We start from the raw sequence: 17,491 nt of genomic DNA on the forward strand, positions 1-17,491 counted from the left end.
TATGAATTCACTCAAGCATTTTTTATTTTGAAGATTATGGTGCTCTATGTTTTTAGCTCATTTCTCTTTGTTCTCTTGGTGAAACCCCCCACCCCACCCACCCACCCAAACTTAGGTTGTTTCCTAAATCACAAATCATTCAATTTTTCTCCCTTAAACTTAGGCCTTTAGACGGGGAGACACCAACTGACTCATGTGAGACATCAGTTCCTTTAGTGGTGTGCTTCGGTTACTTTAAGCTCCAAATACATCAAAATTGACTCTTTCAAGAAATTCATGCATGAGATAAATAGGGCCTAAAACTCCCTCAATTAGCATTAAAACATAGCAATAATATATGAATTAGAGTCTAATGAGTTTTTAAAATACCAACTCATTAAGAGTGAGAGGATTTGTTTGATCTATAATCCATTAATTGATATTCATATATTTAGTATATTATCTCTTGTGTGAGTGTCATTACACCTTCCAAGTGAATGGTTAGGTCTTTATTTCAATTAAACTTCATGAATATGACAAATTATTGTGAATTCTTTGGAAACCTTGAAGGTTGCTACCATTAATTTGAGATGTTTTGAATTTGTGATTTAATGACCTATTGTCCCTAATTTGTGCTTGAAAGAGTTTTTTTAAGTGAGAAGAATTTTGAAAGAAAGAAAACCTTTGCCTTGTATTAATCGTGGAATAGATTGTGAGTTGTGTTTATATATATAGTCTTTTGTTTTGAGGCTTTTGTTTTTATTATTTTTTAGTCTAAGAATGTTATTATGAAAATACTATCATGGATGTGGCTAAGGGTAAATATTTGCTTAGTGAATGTTTTGTTTGAGGACGAGCAATAGTTAAGGTTTGGGGATTTGATAAGTTGACATTTTATCAACTTATTAGACTCAAATTCATGAATTGTTGTTATGTTTTAATGCTAATTGAGGGTATTTTAAACCCTAATTCTCCTGTACGTAGGCATTCCGTGGAAAAGCCAAGTTTGAAGGATTTGGAGCTTAAAATCACTAAATGCACCTTCGAGGGAACCAGTGTCCCGTAGAAGCCAATTGGCATCAACCGACTTCCAATAGAAGCCAATTAGAGTCTTGCTAGATAAATAATAGTTTGAACTGGAGGATAATTATTTAAGCATTGGTGATTCATTAGCGTTGTACAATTCTTGATCAGCGTTTCACCGACCCCAACACAGGTGCTACTAAAGAAATTGAAGGCTGAAGCGGCGATGCGATTGGCAATGAAAAATCTTAGATCAGCATTCCACTAATCCAGTGCATGTTAAAGAGCAGAAGATTATGAGCAACAATGTATTTGGAGGATAGAGTGCTTCCTCCAGAAGGTTCCAAGGACAAAATGGGGAATTTTGCAATTATGTACCTTTATCTTCTTCCGAATTAGGAATAGTCTAGAGAGAAGATTTTTTTGGATAATTTTGTAGTGATAGAAAGTAGCTAAGAATTTGCCTTGGTTTCTAAGGAAGAAAACCAGATTCACATCCTTCTAAGCTTTGGATCTTTGATTTTTTTAATCAATTTTGCTTGAAATGGAGTTCTCCCATATGGATATTATCTCTATTTCTTCAATTATGAGTAACTAAACATGTAGCTAGGATGTGTGTGCAAGAAGTGGGTGTAACACTCAATGGGTATTGATTAATTAGTTCAAAAATTACTTGTTATGCATGGGGTCGGTTTTAATCCAAAAATGAGTGGTTGCAAATATTGATTGAGATCTTTCACACTATTTTGGCTTGACAAAACAAAAATATAGAGTTGCATAAGACTTTAATAATGAGAACTTGGTGAAATTAGTCAATGGATTTGAGTTAGAGATAGGATAATCCAATTAATTTCTTATTTGAGGATATGAGCTAGGAAGAGTCTATCCACTCAAGCAATATTTAGTATTTTATATATGTATTAACAAATTTGGTTTTGATTAATATTTGCATATTGTGTTGAAACCCCATTGCAATGCACACACACCTAGCCGTTTTTAAATTGGTAGAACTTATTTGTGTTGTCTCCTTGTGTTTGATACTTGATATTGATAATTTCTAGTTGTTCTCTAAAACCCCTCATTTTATATATACTTTTATTGTGAGTACAATGTGCTAGTTTTTTTTCGGTTGAGAAATCAATTTGAGAGTGATCTCACATGCCAATCCTTGTAGTTCGACCCCAAACTCAAAAAGTTGGGTATTAGTTTGCATACGACCGCCTATGCCCTGAAAATGTGACATAGTTGAGAGTTTATCAATAACTTGTACACTTAGCACTAGAAGATTCTACTAACGTTAGTCAATCGATTTAGTCATGAAGCCATGGTAATCAAGCCCTAGTTTCTTCTCTTAATTAACTTTGTTACACTAAGATAGTGTTATTGTTACTTGATTGCAATTGATATTGGAAGATAAAAAAAATTATAAACCCTTTTTTTATGAAAATAATTGACTAATAGTAAGATAACCATACGGCCAAGTTCTCACCTTATTCCCTATGCGATTTAATCCCAACCTAGTTGGATTTTGGATTTGACAACGACCATGTTATACTTCTTAAATGAGGTGTAATTTGGATATATCAGGGGATAGGTAGGTCGTCTAGTTTGTTGTTTGTACCTATCGATCTTATGAGGATCCAGTTTGGTTGTTGTTTGATTAGTGTTTATTTTCTAGATTCAGGAGCATGTCAGTACATTCAGCTTATTCTTAACTCCCTTAACTAATTACTTTCACTATATTATGATACCTGCTCAGATATTTGATTTCCTTTCATACTAGATACATGGTTTCATATTGACGCCTCGTTACCTGGGGATGCTATATTCTTGCCTGCATGTCCTCATAGATATGTACATAGGCCTCATCCGTAGTGTAGCCTGAATCTAGAGGTCAGGCCTAATTCATTTAGAGGTTCCAGATCCTAAGGTTTGTTAGTCTTTTGTTATGTACAACTGATATATAGGTAGTGGCCTTATACCGACCAAGTATATTACTCTTAGAGGCTTGCGGACTTTGGGTTGTATAGATGTAGATTTTTGGTTGTGATGGCCTTGCTATTTTTCCATTTTAGCACAGCAGCATGTTGTCTTTGAGTGTATATGATTGTATGTTTTTAGTTTGTATGTATGTAGATATCATAGTGGCCTCGACGGGTTGAATATTATTACTTATTTATAGACGGCATGGTGTTCTCAATGGCCCATATAAGATTTAGTTTATGTTATTTATGTATCATTGGGATTGGCTGAGTTTACTATAGGTTATGTTGATATGAGCCTTTTCGATCGAGGGCTTATTTTAAATTGAGATTTACTTATTTGTTTTCTTACTTTCATGGATGGTATTACGCTAGCAGCATAGTTCTCCAGTGAGGGTCCACTCAGAGTCAAGTGTAGCATCGGGTGCTAGTTGCTTTTTTATGTTGGGGTTTGACAAACTTGGTATCAGAATAACGTCGTATCCTAGGGAGTCTGCAAGTTGATGAGTCGGGAATTTAGACTCATTTAAGGCTCAAAACTCAATGAAATAATGTCATTTTTGCCTTTATTATGTCCAATATTGACCTTAAAGTGATTGTTTGCAGATGTTAGGAGTTAAGGCTAAAGCATAACCATGAGTTTGAAGAGAAGAGCTCAAAGGTGGCAAAAATGGGTAAAATATACTCTGAAGCTCGTAAAGAGCCCTTGGTGACTCGCAAAAGGACCCTAAATCTCGCCCAAAAATCCTAAAACAAAGGCCAACTGCTAAGGCCAATCAGCGAGGAAAATGGCGCATGGAAGACTCACTTGTACCTTGCCTAAAAAGTCCAAGAGTTTTGTCTGAATGAAGGCCCAAAAAGGAAGATGATGAAGTTTCAAAGGTGATACGCCAACTGGAAAGGCAAGCTCGACTGAGCTCGCCTAAAAGATCTGAACCTTTTGAAAACTGGGCGACTAAAGATCGAAGTAAAAGCTCAAACCAGTGACCCGCTGAACCTCTATGCAAGCTTTATTGAGTTTGCCAACTAGCTAGCGCAGGTACTAGAGAATTAAGGCCCCAAAATGCGAGAAACCCACATGGTTGGCGACTCACCAAACACTTCGGTGGGCATGACTAACGTCACTGGAGTGGTCCGCGCATGGAATTTTGACCTCTGTTCTGAGAAAGTATAAATTGATTTTCAAAGTCTGAAAAGGATACATTTTTACATTGATAAGAACCTGAGAATAGAGCATTCCAGTTAGTTTGGGGTTTTAACATTGTTCTTGGAGTAATTAGTGGGATTTTATACTTGAGCATTGGAATTTAGAATTGATACTTTGTTGAATTCAATGGAAGATAATTGTTTTGGTAAAAATTCTTTTAATTTTTCAATGTATAGCTAAACCCCATCCTTCTAGGGGGTGCCTATGTAGTTAACGTGTTGTTTTGGATTTGGGTTTTTATAACAACTCAAGATTTGTTAATTTGATATGGGTTTTGTTAATTTGTCGTGTATTTATTTATAATTTATGGTTGTAAACATATTTCTATGTTAGATCTTCATCTTAGCTTGAAAAGGTGATGTGAAGTGGCTAAATTAACAAATAGTCGCTGATTTGAATTTATCAATTATAATCTCTCTCGAGAGGAGGTTTTGCTAACGACCGGGTTAGTTTTGTTAGTACACATGTTTAGGCTTGAAAGTACTTGTATGGATAGACGAATAGTGGTCGAAAGATGCTTTTCGGACAATTGATTAACCTTTGCCTATCCATTAATCATTAATAATATTGAGTTGTGCATTTACCCTTATCCGAACATGTTTAACTACACACCTACCCTAGAAGTCTCCTATACCTTGTTGCAAACCAATTATTGTTGAGCACGTTGATTTTAATCTAGTTAAATCTTCTAAATTGATATTCTGAAATTATTGATTTAATTTATGTTACAAATCACTTATTTTTATGCTACAAAAGTCTAGAACACTCTCATACTTCTTGATCAAATTCTATTCCAAATGATTCCTTGTGGATTCGACCCCAAACTTATACATTGGATTTATATTGCTAACGATTGCCTAGACTATGAATCGTAAGAAGTGTAGTTTGAGCATTATCACAAATCGTGTCTAATAGAGTCTTATTTATAAATGTGTTGTGCGCTACATGACATGTTAGAATGGTTACATTTCTTTTCTCATATTGTGCTATAGAGTTGTGTCTTAAGAGTTGAATTTTCGATCTTATTATTGCTCTTTGAATACAAAGAGAGATGTTTGATAGAAAAAAGACCAAATCTAGCTAGAGGCTAGATACAACTATAGGTAAAGGTACCAGTAGCGTGCCATCGACAGAGATGGACTAGCTTGAGGTTGAGAGGGAGAAATCTTCTCAGTCCCCAGGACCCCCAACACCATCTTGAACTTCTCATGCTCTATCTTATTAGGATTCCAGGAGCATAGTGGTTATGTTGGCATAGTTAGTAGTTGCATAGTGATAGCCAGTGGCACCAGATGTTGCCAGACCTTCTAGGGGGACTGGAAGCTCAAGGGTTCATAATTTCCTTGCCTTGATCCCTTCATAGTTTATAACCATCGATCACAAATAGGATTGACAAAACTTTTAGATCATCTTCATAGGATCTTCAGGGTCATGCATTCTTCAGCAATTGAATCAAATGAGTTAGAAGCATTTTGATTGCGTGATATAGAAGTGTTGTGGTACGAGAGTTAAGAGAGATCTTGGGGAAGAGACTCCCCTCCGCCCACCTAGGATAGTTTCATAGAGGCCTTCCTAGATCACTACATGCCAATGAGACATAGGATACCCAAGTAGACAAGTTTCTGAATTTTTATAGGCAGTATGAGCATCCAAGAGTATGATTTGAGATTTGATTCCTTGGCCAGATATGCATCAGCTCTTGTTGATATGATGTAGTCTAGGGTACACCAGTTTGTGGAAGGACTAACTTCTGATTACATAGAGGCTTGCACTACAATGCATTGGATGATGCAATAGATATTTTCCAGATTCAGCTTTTCCAACAAATATAGAGGATCTTGGATATCAGTAGTAGATGGTTGAGATGTCAAGAGAGAGCAGCAAAAGAGGGCTAGGCCTGTTGGTTTACAGGAAGAGTTTCAGAGTAATCCCAAACCCTGATTTTTTGTCAAGCCACCTAGGCCTCCACTACAACAGTTTTAGGGTAACAGGTCTGATCGCTATGAACATTTAGGTCTAGGTGAAAGTTCAAGAGAATCAAGCTCTACGCAACAAAGGATTTTAGACCACACTAGACCAGTCCTACCACATTGTATTATTTGCGATAGGATAGGATGCACATCGGGAGATGCAGAAAAATTTCCATAACTTATTATTCATCTGGATAGAAGACCCACATAAGCAGAGACTTCCCAAATAGAGATTGGAATGCTATGGGTCAGCAGACTAGGTCAGCAGTTGGATCGTCTTCGTTAGCACATTCAATGGAGCATGGACCCCAAACTTCAGTATGTAATGGTAGAGGCAGAGAGGGAGAATCTACTTTTGGTATTGGCGAAAATAGTACATATGCATTAGTTGGACAATAGGATTCAAAGTCATCATCAGATGTTGTGAAAGGTACAATGAGTATTTGCTACCATTGTGTTTATGCTTTGATAGATCCATGGTCCACTTTATCCTATGTTACTCCATTTATTGTGAGAATATTTTGAATAGCACTAGAGCTGTTACAGTGACCCTTGGTGGTGTTTACACAGTTAGTGAGTCTATTATTACCAAGATAGTATATCGAGGTTGTACGGTGGAAATTGTTAGCCGTCAGACCTCTATAGACCTGGTAGAGTGAAAGATAGTGTATTTCAACGTCGTTATAGGTATGTATTGGATAGCATACTATTATGCTATATGTTTAATGTTGGACAAAGACTGTTAGATTTTATTTTCTAGGAGAGGCAATTTAGGAATGGAAAGGCAATGCAACGATGCCAAAAATTAGGTTTATTTCATCTAGTAAAGCAAAGAGGATGATTACTAAGGGTTGTCTTTATCATATTATGTAAGTTTGGGATGTAGATGCAGAACCACTGACTTTTCAAACTAGATGTATTTCCAAACAAGCTTCATGGTATTTCATAGAAAGGGAAATTGATTTTTCTATTGATATGCCGTCAGGTACACAACAAAAATTGAATCCTCCTTACAAGATGGTTCTTACTAAGCTAAAGGAGCGGTTGAAAGATATGCTCCATAAGAATTAGTGCTTCCTCATCGGGTATGCCAATATTATTTGTGAGAGAAAAATAAGTCTCATTAAGAATGTGTATTGATTACCGACAACTAAACAAGGTGACTATAAGGAATAAATATCCACTTTTTGAGGATTGATGAATTGTTTGATCACCTGCAGGGTGCCTAATACTTATCGAAGATTGATTTGTGGTCAGGGTACCATTAGGTGAGAGTTCGGGAGAAAGTTATTCCAAAGATGGCTTTTAGAACTAGATATGGACAATTGAGTTTCTTGTGATGCTTTTTGGAATGACATATGTTATAGCAATATTTATGGATCTGATGAACAACATAATTACGCCATATCTATATTTATTCATGATTGTAATTATCGATGATATTTTGGTATATTCACATTTAGAGAGATGCAGGGGTGCATGGGAGTAAACAAATCAAATTTTTTTATGTAACATGTATCATAAACAAGTAAATGAAAATTAGTAACTAGTAATTGTCAAATAAAATTAACAATCCAATCAAATCAAACTTGTAATCATAGGATGTTAGGATACCAAATTAAATGAATGTCACACCTTAGAACATTTGAAACAAGACTTTGAGATGTATTGAAAATAATAAAGATAAATTTTTTGTTACATCGATTAATTTTAACAATATATTTTAAACTGTTGTAATGGCTATACAACGACCATCGCAAGTACGATAAATATGGACGAAAAACATCGAACAAGGAACAAGTAATCTTGAATTCAAGAAAGCACTTTGAAGGAGGCAGATCAATTAATTACTAATCTTAGCCACATAAATATCAAGAATACATAAATCGCATATTGTTCTTTTTTCAGATCATGCATAATCTCTTTTTAAGTAATAGAACAAAGAAAATTAAAGAAAACTTCAAATTATGACGTAAATCTATATTTCTATGAGATATCCGTGTGGCGAGCTAGTTACATAAGTATTTTCATTACTATCCTAAATAGAACAATGCATGGAATATGTTAGAAAGAAAACAGAGAAATGAGTAATAAATATCTTTAAAACATAATCACTAGACTCATAGACTTCTTGAGGAAGATAGGTAGGAAACACTATTGGAGATCTAAAACCCTACTCTAATCACTTTAAACTTGATTAAAGAAACGATATGAGGGATTGAAAAGTATCAATTATTTTTAGAAACACCACTTAATTTCTCGTTTTCAGAAAGAAAACATAACAACATCAACCTCATGGAACCTTCAATAGTATGAGATTAAATAAATATGTTTTGGAGACTATTGGAGTAATGGAATTTTTAGGGAGAATGATTTTACTAATCATCGAAGGCAAGACTACTTCTGATAAATTTTGATTATTTGAATTTATGATATCAAAAAAAATATATGTCAACATAGAATCACATAAGCATCAACATTTGATTCAGGCACAACTTTAATGTATATTTGAAATAATACCTCAGTAATCAATTTATAGAGACTCCAATGAGTAACGCAAATTTTAGAAATAATTAGACATGAATGTAAAATAACATTAGGTTTTCAACCAATGAATTTTTAGAAAAAGCAAAAAAATTATCATATTCAAGTGAGATTCCAAGTTGACACTTTAAGAGAGAACATATTCATTCCAGACACCAAAATTTATAATCAAACAGTCATGAGTAAAAGAAATTATAATATGGTAAATGAAAATATATAGGAAATTATTCACTGGATTAACAGATATCACACTCCTAATTAGGTTTAATCAAGCTATTTTCTGGATTTCTTAGCCTTCAATCCATGCCCTTCACAGTGAATAGTAAGGATATTTTTAGGGGCAAAATCTTGACAAAAGCTGGAAAATTTTTAGATGTGGGATAAATAATTTTTAAAAAATTCCTTATCTGATAAGGATTGAAAATGAGTTGTTGTATGATTCGTACTATTTTCTGGAAAAATCAAAAGAAAAAATCAAAAAATAGAAGGATAATACCATTTGGAATTTCTGGAAGCCTCCTAGACCTTCCTCCGTACTGGAGCTCATGCCCAACACGCTAATTCATACTATTCATTGAAGAAATGGAGGAATTTTGAAGGAGACGACGTTTCACGCTTAGTTTTCTTGAGGCATTCTCAGAACGATGCATGAAGGAAAGAAAAGGAAGAAGAGGAGAAGTGTGTATGTTATGAGAGTGTGTTTAGTGAAGCATGAAACCAAGCCTTGGTGGGATTTGGCCTATTTTAGTCTTGGACGATTTATTTGAAGAGGAAGATAACAAAGGGGCTTAGTCCCGTGACCAGAGTTCAACAAACAAATTGATATGATAAAATTGGGAATGAAATAGATTAAATGCTCTACTAATTATCGAGCTTACTTTAACAACATAAAGTAATTACTTTGGCATGTATTAATTAAATATAAAGAGAGACTAATTGTGTAACTTAATTCATTTTGACGAAAATTAAAATGAACACTTAATTTAAACACTATTTTTTATAAGACGATTTTTCAAATATTTATAAAGAGTAAAAATTATATAAGTCTATATATTATAAGTATATAGAAGTATATATTCTATTGAGAAATCTAAAAATTTCCTTGAAATTGGTTGGAAAAATATTTTTGATCTTATAAGGCAATTATTTCAAATTGTTTAAAATTGAAGAAGCTCATAAACAAATTTTAAATTGTGGATGACGAAAATTGGATGTTAATACTTAGCTTCCGCATTATTTAGCATTCAGTCTGATAGCATGCCAGGTCAAGGGTTCTCTCCAAACCAAAAGTGGTTTCGAGTATCGGCCACCTCTAGGTATAGACTCGAACTGTGACAACCTCGATGATAAATGTGTTTTAACCATTACCCAAATTTCTTGAACTGTAGTAGCATTAGGCAGTATTGTGGTTCTCAAATTCGCGTTATTGGAGATCGTCTTCATCACTTGATGAAGTTGCGCAATCATCCGGTTATGTTTGATACGCCCAAAATACACCTGCAAAAAGAAGTATAAAGTGGACGTTGTTCAAATAAATAATCTAACAAAGGTTAGGATCGATCCCACGAGAAATATGGCTTGGACCTAGGTCAATTTTGATTATTTGTTCTCTTACTCATATTATTTCCATAAGAAGGGGTTTGTGTAACAAGAAATCTTTATAATCTTCACAAATAGCAAGTAACATCGTATCAAGTAATGTGTTTTGAATCAGTGCGAGATAAAACTAGGGTAATGTGATCTCTGTGAAGTCATAACTTAGAATGGAAATTAGTACCATTTTCTTATGTGTAGCATGCAAGATGGTAAGTTAAGTTTGTCTAATTGATTGGTCCCCTAAATAGATGAATATCAACACGAAACTTGATTTGTTTATGGGTCTTTACTTTACTAACCATTACCCTTGATCCCAAATTAGTTATTCCCGAACACGGTCAAGCTACTGGATGAGGGTTGGTAGTCTCAAATATCTATTGTATAATCTATTTTCCCATTCGTTACCCATTTGGTCAAGCAAGTAAGAATAAGGCAAGTTTAACATTTGCAACCATTAAAAAGCAGTCAAAGCAAAGGGGAAAACAATACATGTTGCACACTTTCAAGGATTTACTAGATATTAGATCTACTTTGGTAATTCTTCATGGTTTCCACAACCCTAGTTGTAGATTTCGCTACTTATACTTGTATGATAACAATCAATGATAAATAAATTATGTGATAGTCATACACTTACAAGATGAATAGTAGAATCTCAAATTATAAGCCAAAGTCAAAAACTAAGAATCCAAGTGTAATTTCCCTCCAAATTCAAGAATAAAAGCAAAGCACTTATTTATCTATTCAGACCATAAAACAAGCATAAAATGTAAAAGAAAACCTAGGAAAAATATTTATAGACATTAAAAACCTATCCTAAACAAACTAGGAAAACAGTCTTCGGCAGCTTCTATGGACACTTTTTATGGCTTGTAGATCCTTACACGGCTAGTGGAAACCTCTGGTAAAATTAGGCAATTTGGGAACCTATAGGTCTTTTTCTACTATCATGGACTACGACTCGTAGATCCTTTTATGGGTCGTGGTTTCAACTCGTGAAACGTAGGCTTTTAGGCACTCCTACAGTACTTTATTTATGATCACCATCAATGACTCGTGGATGCTTTTATGGATCGTGATACCCACTCGTGGAAATCAGACCTTTTTCCCCTTCTCTGAATCTCAACCACAACTACCATCTACTGCTCGTACATCCTTTTACGTCTCCTACTGCAGACTCAAAAAAATTAGATTTTCTCAAAAGTCTCTGAATCTTCATCTACGAATGTAACACCCAAAAGCATCATAGCTTAGACCCCTTAGAAAAGCCTTGAAGAACTGAGAAAAATATTTCAAAACTATGACCCACGACCAAGCACCTACGAATCGTAGCTAGAGCTACGGACCATAGGTGAGGATCATAGTTCACCCCTACACTTAGAAAAATCAGAGTTTCTTCAAACTCTTCTTATCAATGGATTCTACGGCCCGTATGAGTTCCTAGGATCGTAGATGGTGCTCATAGGTAAACTTTAAAGACTCAAACTTTGTACCGTATAGGATGAGGAGGGTCTACGAACTATATTAGGGTCTACAACCGTTGAAGGGTATCGTAGACCCAACCTCAGAGTTCCTTCCCCAGTACCTATTTATGACCCATCCCTACGAATCGTAGAAGGGACTATGACCCGTAGAAGGAACTAGTAGACCCAACTTCAGAGAAGCATCTCAGCACTTGTTTTATGACCATACTGGACAACCCGTAGAAAAGGTCCATAGATCCAACCTTTGTGAATTCCAGTGAGCTCTGAAAAATGCACCCAACTTCTATGAAAGGGCTCCTACGACCCGTTGAAACTTCTACGGACCATAGGAGCTACCCGTAGATGGCTTTAGGTAGTTTTAATAAAGGATGTTTTTGTCTTTCCCCACCCTTTCCAAGTCAAAACTTTGAAGTTTTGGGACTAATATAAGTCCCTTATAACTACCCTAACACCCTTTTTCCCTTATAATCAATTCTAATACTTAGAGCAAGGATTTAAGAGGAGAAAAAGTTAGGGTTCAAGAGCGTTCATCGAGTTTGTTGAGTTTTATCAAGAACACTGCTCTTCCAGGTATGAAAGGCTATTCATAACATTAGACTCAGTTCGTCCACACGCCCTACATCTTAATTTTGTCATTAAAGAGTTCAAGTTGAGTTTTAGCCCTAATTATATTGAATTTAAAATGAATTACACCCACATGAACCCTAGTTGAGTATTTACATTGCTTTTACTATGCATTATTTTGAGTTAAAGATGATATATTTTCATGCATTGAGTAAAAGAAGAGTTTTTAGGAAACATGAGTGTCCAAAGTGCATATATTTTTCTTGAGTTATGGATCTTAATATTTTTGAGTTATGCATGATTTTTCTAAGCTTAAATGAGTTAGAGTTTTATGAACAATTCATATTTGAGAATAAGTTTTGTAGGAACACGAGTAGTCTCAAATGCATGATGATTTTTAAAGAGAAAGTATAAAGTGTTCAAAAAGAGTTTGAGTAAATCAAAGTAAAGTCCAATGAGACTAAATGAGATATATTTTGATTATCTTACTCACTTACTTATATGAGCATTATATTGCATGGTTGGGAGTAGTATTGAGCACTAATTTGGGTAAGAGTTTAAATACCTCAAACCCCATAAACTTCATAGCCAATGCAGGATAAGATCGTGCCATTGATTTTGGCGACTCCTCACCAGCCTCACTGAGGGCTTTTTATATGGATCCATGAGATGATGTTGCATCTCTTACCCTGGAAAAGTATTGGATGGATCTGGCAATGAGAGCGGTTTGTTTTATCATCACGAGGATCATAGTGATGATTGTCGGTTAGAGAAACTCACCAAGAAGAGAAAGTATGATATTATTTTAGTTTTCATTGATTACTTATTTAATTTTAAAGCTTTGAATTTTGCATTATAGTTGCATACTTTACATCCATTGTTAGTCGAGTTGTTATTGGTATTCCTCTCAATTGAGTATCTTATTAGTATTCCATGTACTGATGTCATTCGACATTGTATCTTTTTATGATGCAGATACAGGTGCTAGAGATCGTCAACAGGCTCTTTGTTTAGGATCTTACTTCTGCAGCTTTCCTTGCAGTTGGAGGAACTCCTTTTACAGTCTATCTTTCATTTATGAGTAGTTTCTTTTGAGGTAGTTGTGGGGCTTGTTCTGGCACCTTCTTATGAATTTTAGAGGCTTCATAGACAGAGTTAGAATTGAGTCGGTATGATCCTTTTAGAGTTTGTTTTAAACCATATTTTCATTATTGAGTTTAAGGCATTGATTTGCAATATATTTACAGCATTTTTAGTTAATTGTTAAATAATAGAATTGATGATTTAAAATTGCCCATCTGAGTAGCTTTTGATGTGAGTTAAGTTTTCCGCTGAGTAGTTAGCCAGGCCAAGGATTCGCTTGGGACAAGCAATTGTTTCCGAGTGTCGACCATGTCCAGGGTGTAACGCTCAAGGCGTGACAAACTTGGTATCATAGCACAGAGTTCAAGGCGTGTCTAGTAGAGTCCTTCTTATAGGTGTGAAGCGTGTCACATCTATAATAGGGAGGCTATAGTACATTAGGAATTATCTCATTTCTTTCATACTCTAAATTCATGTGATAGATTTTATTCTATGAAAGATCCTTTTAACTCGTGCATTTACATGTTTTCATATCATGCCTCCAAAATGCACAGTCAGCCAGAGTAATATTGCTAGAACCGAGATTCCACCAACTACGATGCCTCCACATTTGGGAATGTAGAAGAGGAATAAGGCACGAGTAACTGAGCAGGAGAATGATAGTGGAACTCAAGAGACTCCATAGACACCTGCTAATCAGCATGCTCCCACTTTTGAGGCTGAGTTTAAATGAGCTATCACTATGCTCACCCAATTGATGGCTACCTAGTCAGGCTGTTAGAGCACTTCGGTCACTAGTTATGATTCCTAAGAGCCTTTCGCTGCTACGAGGATCAGAGACTTCTTGAGGATAAACCCACCATTTTTCACAGGGTCCAAGGTAGAGGAGGATCCTCAGAAGTCTATCGATGAGATGTGGAAGATTCTGAAAGCCATGTATGATACTGAGGTTGAGGGAGTTGAGCTTTTTTCTTAACAGCTTAAGGATGTTGGTAATGTGTGGTACAACTCGTGGGAGGAGAGTCATGGTGAGGATGTTGATCCTGCTATTTGAGATGAGTTTGAAAGTGCATTTCTAGACCATTTCTTTCCTAGAGAGTTAAGGGAGGAGAAGGTGGAAGAGTTTGTAAATCTGAAATAAAAGGGGTTGACAGTGAAGGAGTACAACCTTAGGTTCATCTAGCTATCCAGATATTCTCCAGAGATGGTTCTTGACATGAGGTCAAGGATGAGAAAGTTTGTCTCTGGTTTGGGCAAGTATGTGAAAAAAGAGTGCAAATCCACATTTTTGATTTCAGAAATGGATATTTCAAGACTCATAGTTTATGCACAACAAGTAGAGGATGGAAAGAAGAAGGATAGACAGGAGCACCAGAGTAAGAAGGTCAAGTCAGCAGGACATGAGCCTAGTCATCAGAAGCATGGTAATGGTAACCAGTTATTCTTTCAGAAGAGCTCTATTGGCTATGCACCATCATCATCAAGTGCACTTGCGCCCAACAACAGGAATGATCAAAGGTCGCAAAGTAACCAAAATTTTAGACCTCAGGGTTCTCAGTCCCAAGGAAGTATGGCCTGATTCTTCGTGGAAGCCACCTTGCGATAAGTGTAGCTCCAACTAGGGAAGTATCGTAAGGGAACATATGGTTTCTACAAGTGTGGTCAAGTGGGACACTTTCAGAGAGACTGTCCGATGGGGACATAAAGTGATAGGGTCAACAAGGCCCAGTCTTCTTCTGCAGTACCACCAGGCCGAGCTGTTCAGAGGGGTGCTCCTTCAAGAACATGCGGAGGTCCAAACCATTTGTATGCTATGGCTAATCACCAAGATCAAGAGAATTCGCCAAATGTTTCCACTGGTATACTTAAAGTCCTTTCCTTTGATGCTTACGCCTTACTTGATCCAGGATCTAGCTTGTCCTTTGTGACTCCTTATGTAGCTATGAAGTTTGGGATCCGTCCTAAACGTCTTCTAGAGATTTTTAGTGTTTCTACTCCTGTTGGTGAGTGTATCCTTGCTAAGAGAGTCTATAGAGATTGTACAATTTTTATCTATCATAGAGACACCATGGCTAATTTAGTTAAATTAGACATGGTAGATTATGATATTAATCTAGGCATGGACTGAATTTATGCTTGTTATGCCACAGTCGATTGTAGAACTTGATTCGTGAGATTCCAATTTCCTAATGAACTAGTTATAGAGTGGAAGGGTAGTTCAGCAGTGCCTAAGGGCTGATTCATTTCTTACCTTAAGGCCACAAAGTTAGTTGCCAAGGGTAGGGGTGTGCATCGGTCAGTTCGATTTTATGAATTATCAGTTTGATTTATCAATTTTTGGTTTTTAAATATGTTAAACCAATAAGATATTTTTTATTGATTTTGATCCTTAACGGTTCGATTTTTGATTTACCCAATAAGAAAATGCTCATAAAATAAATATATGACTTCTCACTTCTCTAACAATTTGGCGCAATACAGTGAAACAACGAGATACAGTGAAACAAGCAAATTAATTTTAAATGTTTAGATATAGTGAAATAAGAAAGATAATGATAAATAAGTTTAATCTTTAGGTTTTGAGTAAAGACTAAAGTGGCCTAGTGTGAAGTAGAAGTACTGTGAAGTGTGTAGATTGTAGAGTACCGATATAGTATCTAGTGATATTAAATTATTAATATTTAATATTTATGAAGGATAAAGTAGTAAATTACTATCATCTTAATGAATTATCAGTTTACCCAATAACCCAATACTAAAGATCGAAACTGAATCGATAATCCGATATTTTTTTTTATAAATCATTAAAAATCCATTGACCCAATAACCCAATATCAATAAGCCAATAACATTCTTTTCATTTTATTTTATTGATCTATTCAGTGTTCGCACACCCCTAGCCAAGGGTTGTATCTACCACATAGTTTGAGTTAGAGATGCTAGTGTGGAGACACCATCCCTTCAGTCAGTTTCAGTCATTAATGAGTTTCCAATAGTTTTTCTTGATGACCTACTTGGAGTCCCTCCCAACAGGAAGATAGACTTTGGGATAGATATCATTCCTGATACGCAACCTATCTCTATTCCGCCATATAGCATGGCTCTAGTGGAGTTAAAAGAGTGAAAGAACAGTTGAAATATCTTTTTGATAAGGTACTCATTAGGACGAGGGTCTCACCTTGGGGTGCTCTTATCCTATTCATGCGTATGAAAGATGGTTCTCTTAGAATGTGTATTGACTACCATCAAATAAACGAGGTCACCATAAAAAATTAGTACCCTTTTTCCAGAATCGATGACTTGTTCGACCAACTTCAGGATGCCACTTGTTTCTAAAAGATAGACCTCAGATCAGGCGATCATCAGTTGAAAGTGAGAGAAAGTGACATTCCAAAGACGGACTTCAGAAACCGTTATGGTCACTTTGAGTTTCTTGTTATTTTTCTAGGCTTGACTAATGCTCCTGCAGCATCGATCTCATGAACTGAGTTTTTAAGAAGTATCGAGATATGTTTGTTATGTGTTCATCGACGACATTTTGATCTACTCCAGAAATAAAGAGGAGCATGCCAACCATCTTAGGATTGTTCTCCAGTCTCTCAAGGATAGTGAGTTGTATGCTATGTTTTTGAAGTGTGAATTTTGTCTTGCATCTTTGGTGTTCCTAGGCCACATTATATCTGGTGAAGGCATCCGATTTGATTCGCAGGAGATTGAGGCAGTAAAGAACTAGCCCAGACCCACATCCCCCACTAACATAAGGAGTTTCTTGGGTTTGGCTAGTTAAAGGTATGTAGAAGGATTCTCATCCATATCATCTACATTAACAAAGTTGACTTAGAAGAAGATTAAGTTTCAATGGTTTGACGCACGTGAGAAAATCTTTCAGATGAAGAATAGATTGACTATGCTTCAGTGTTGTCCCTACCGAGGGAACAAATGGTTTTGTTATTTATTGTGATATGTTTAGAGTTGTACTAGTTGGGTGTTGATGCAGAAAGGTAAATTCATAGCTTATACCTCCAAACAGCTTAAAATCCATGAGAAAAACTACCTGAC

This window comes from Solanum dulcamara, chromosome 6 (assembly GCF_947179165.1).
Source record: "Solanum dulcamara chromosome 6, daSolDulc1.2, whole genome shotgun sequence".
NCBI lineage: Eukaryota > Viridiplantae > Streptophyta > Magnoliopsida > Solanales > Solanaceae > Solanum > Solanum dulcamara.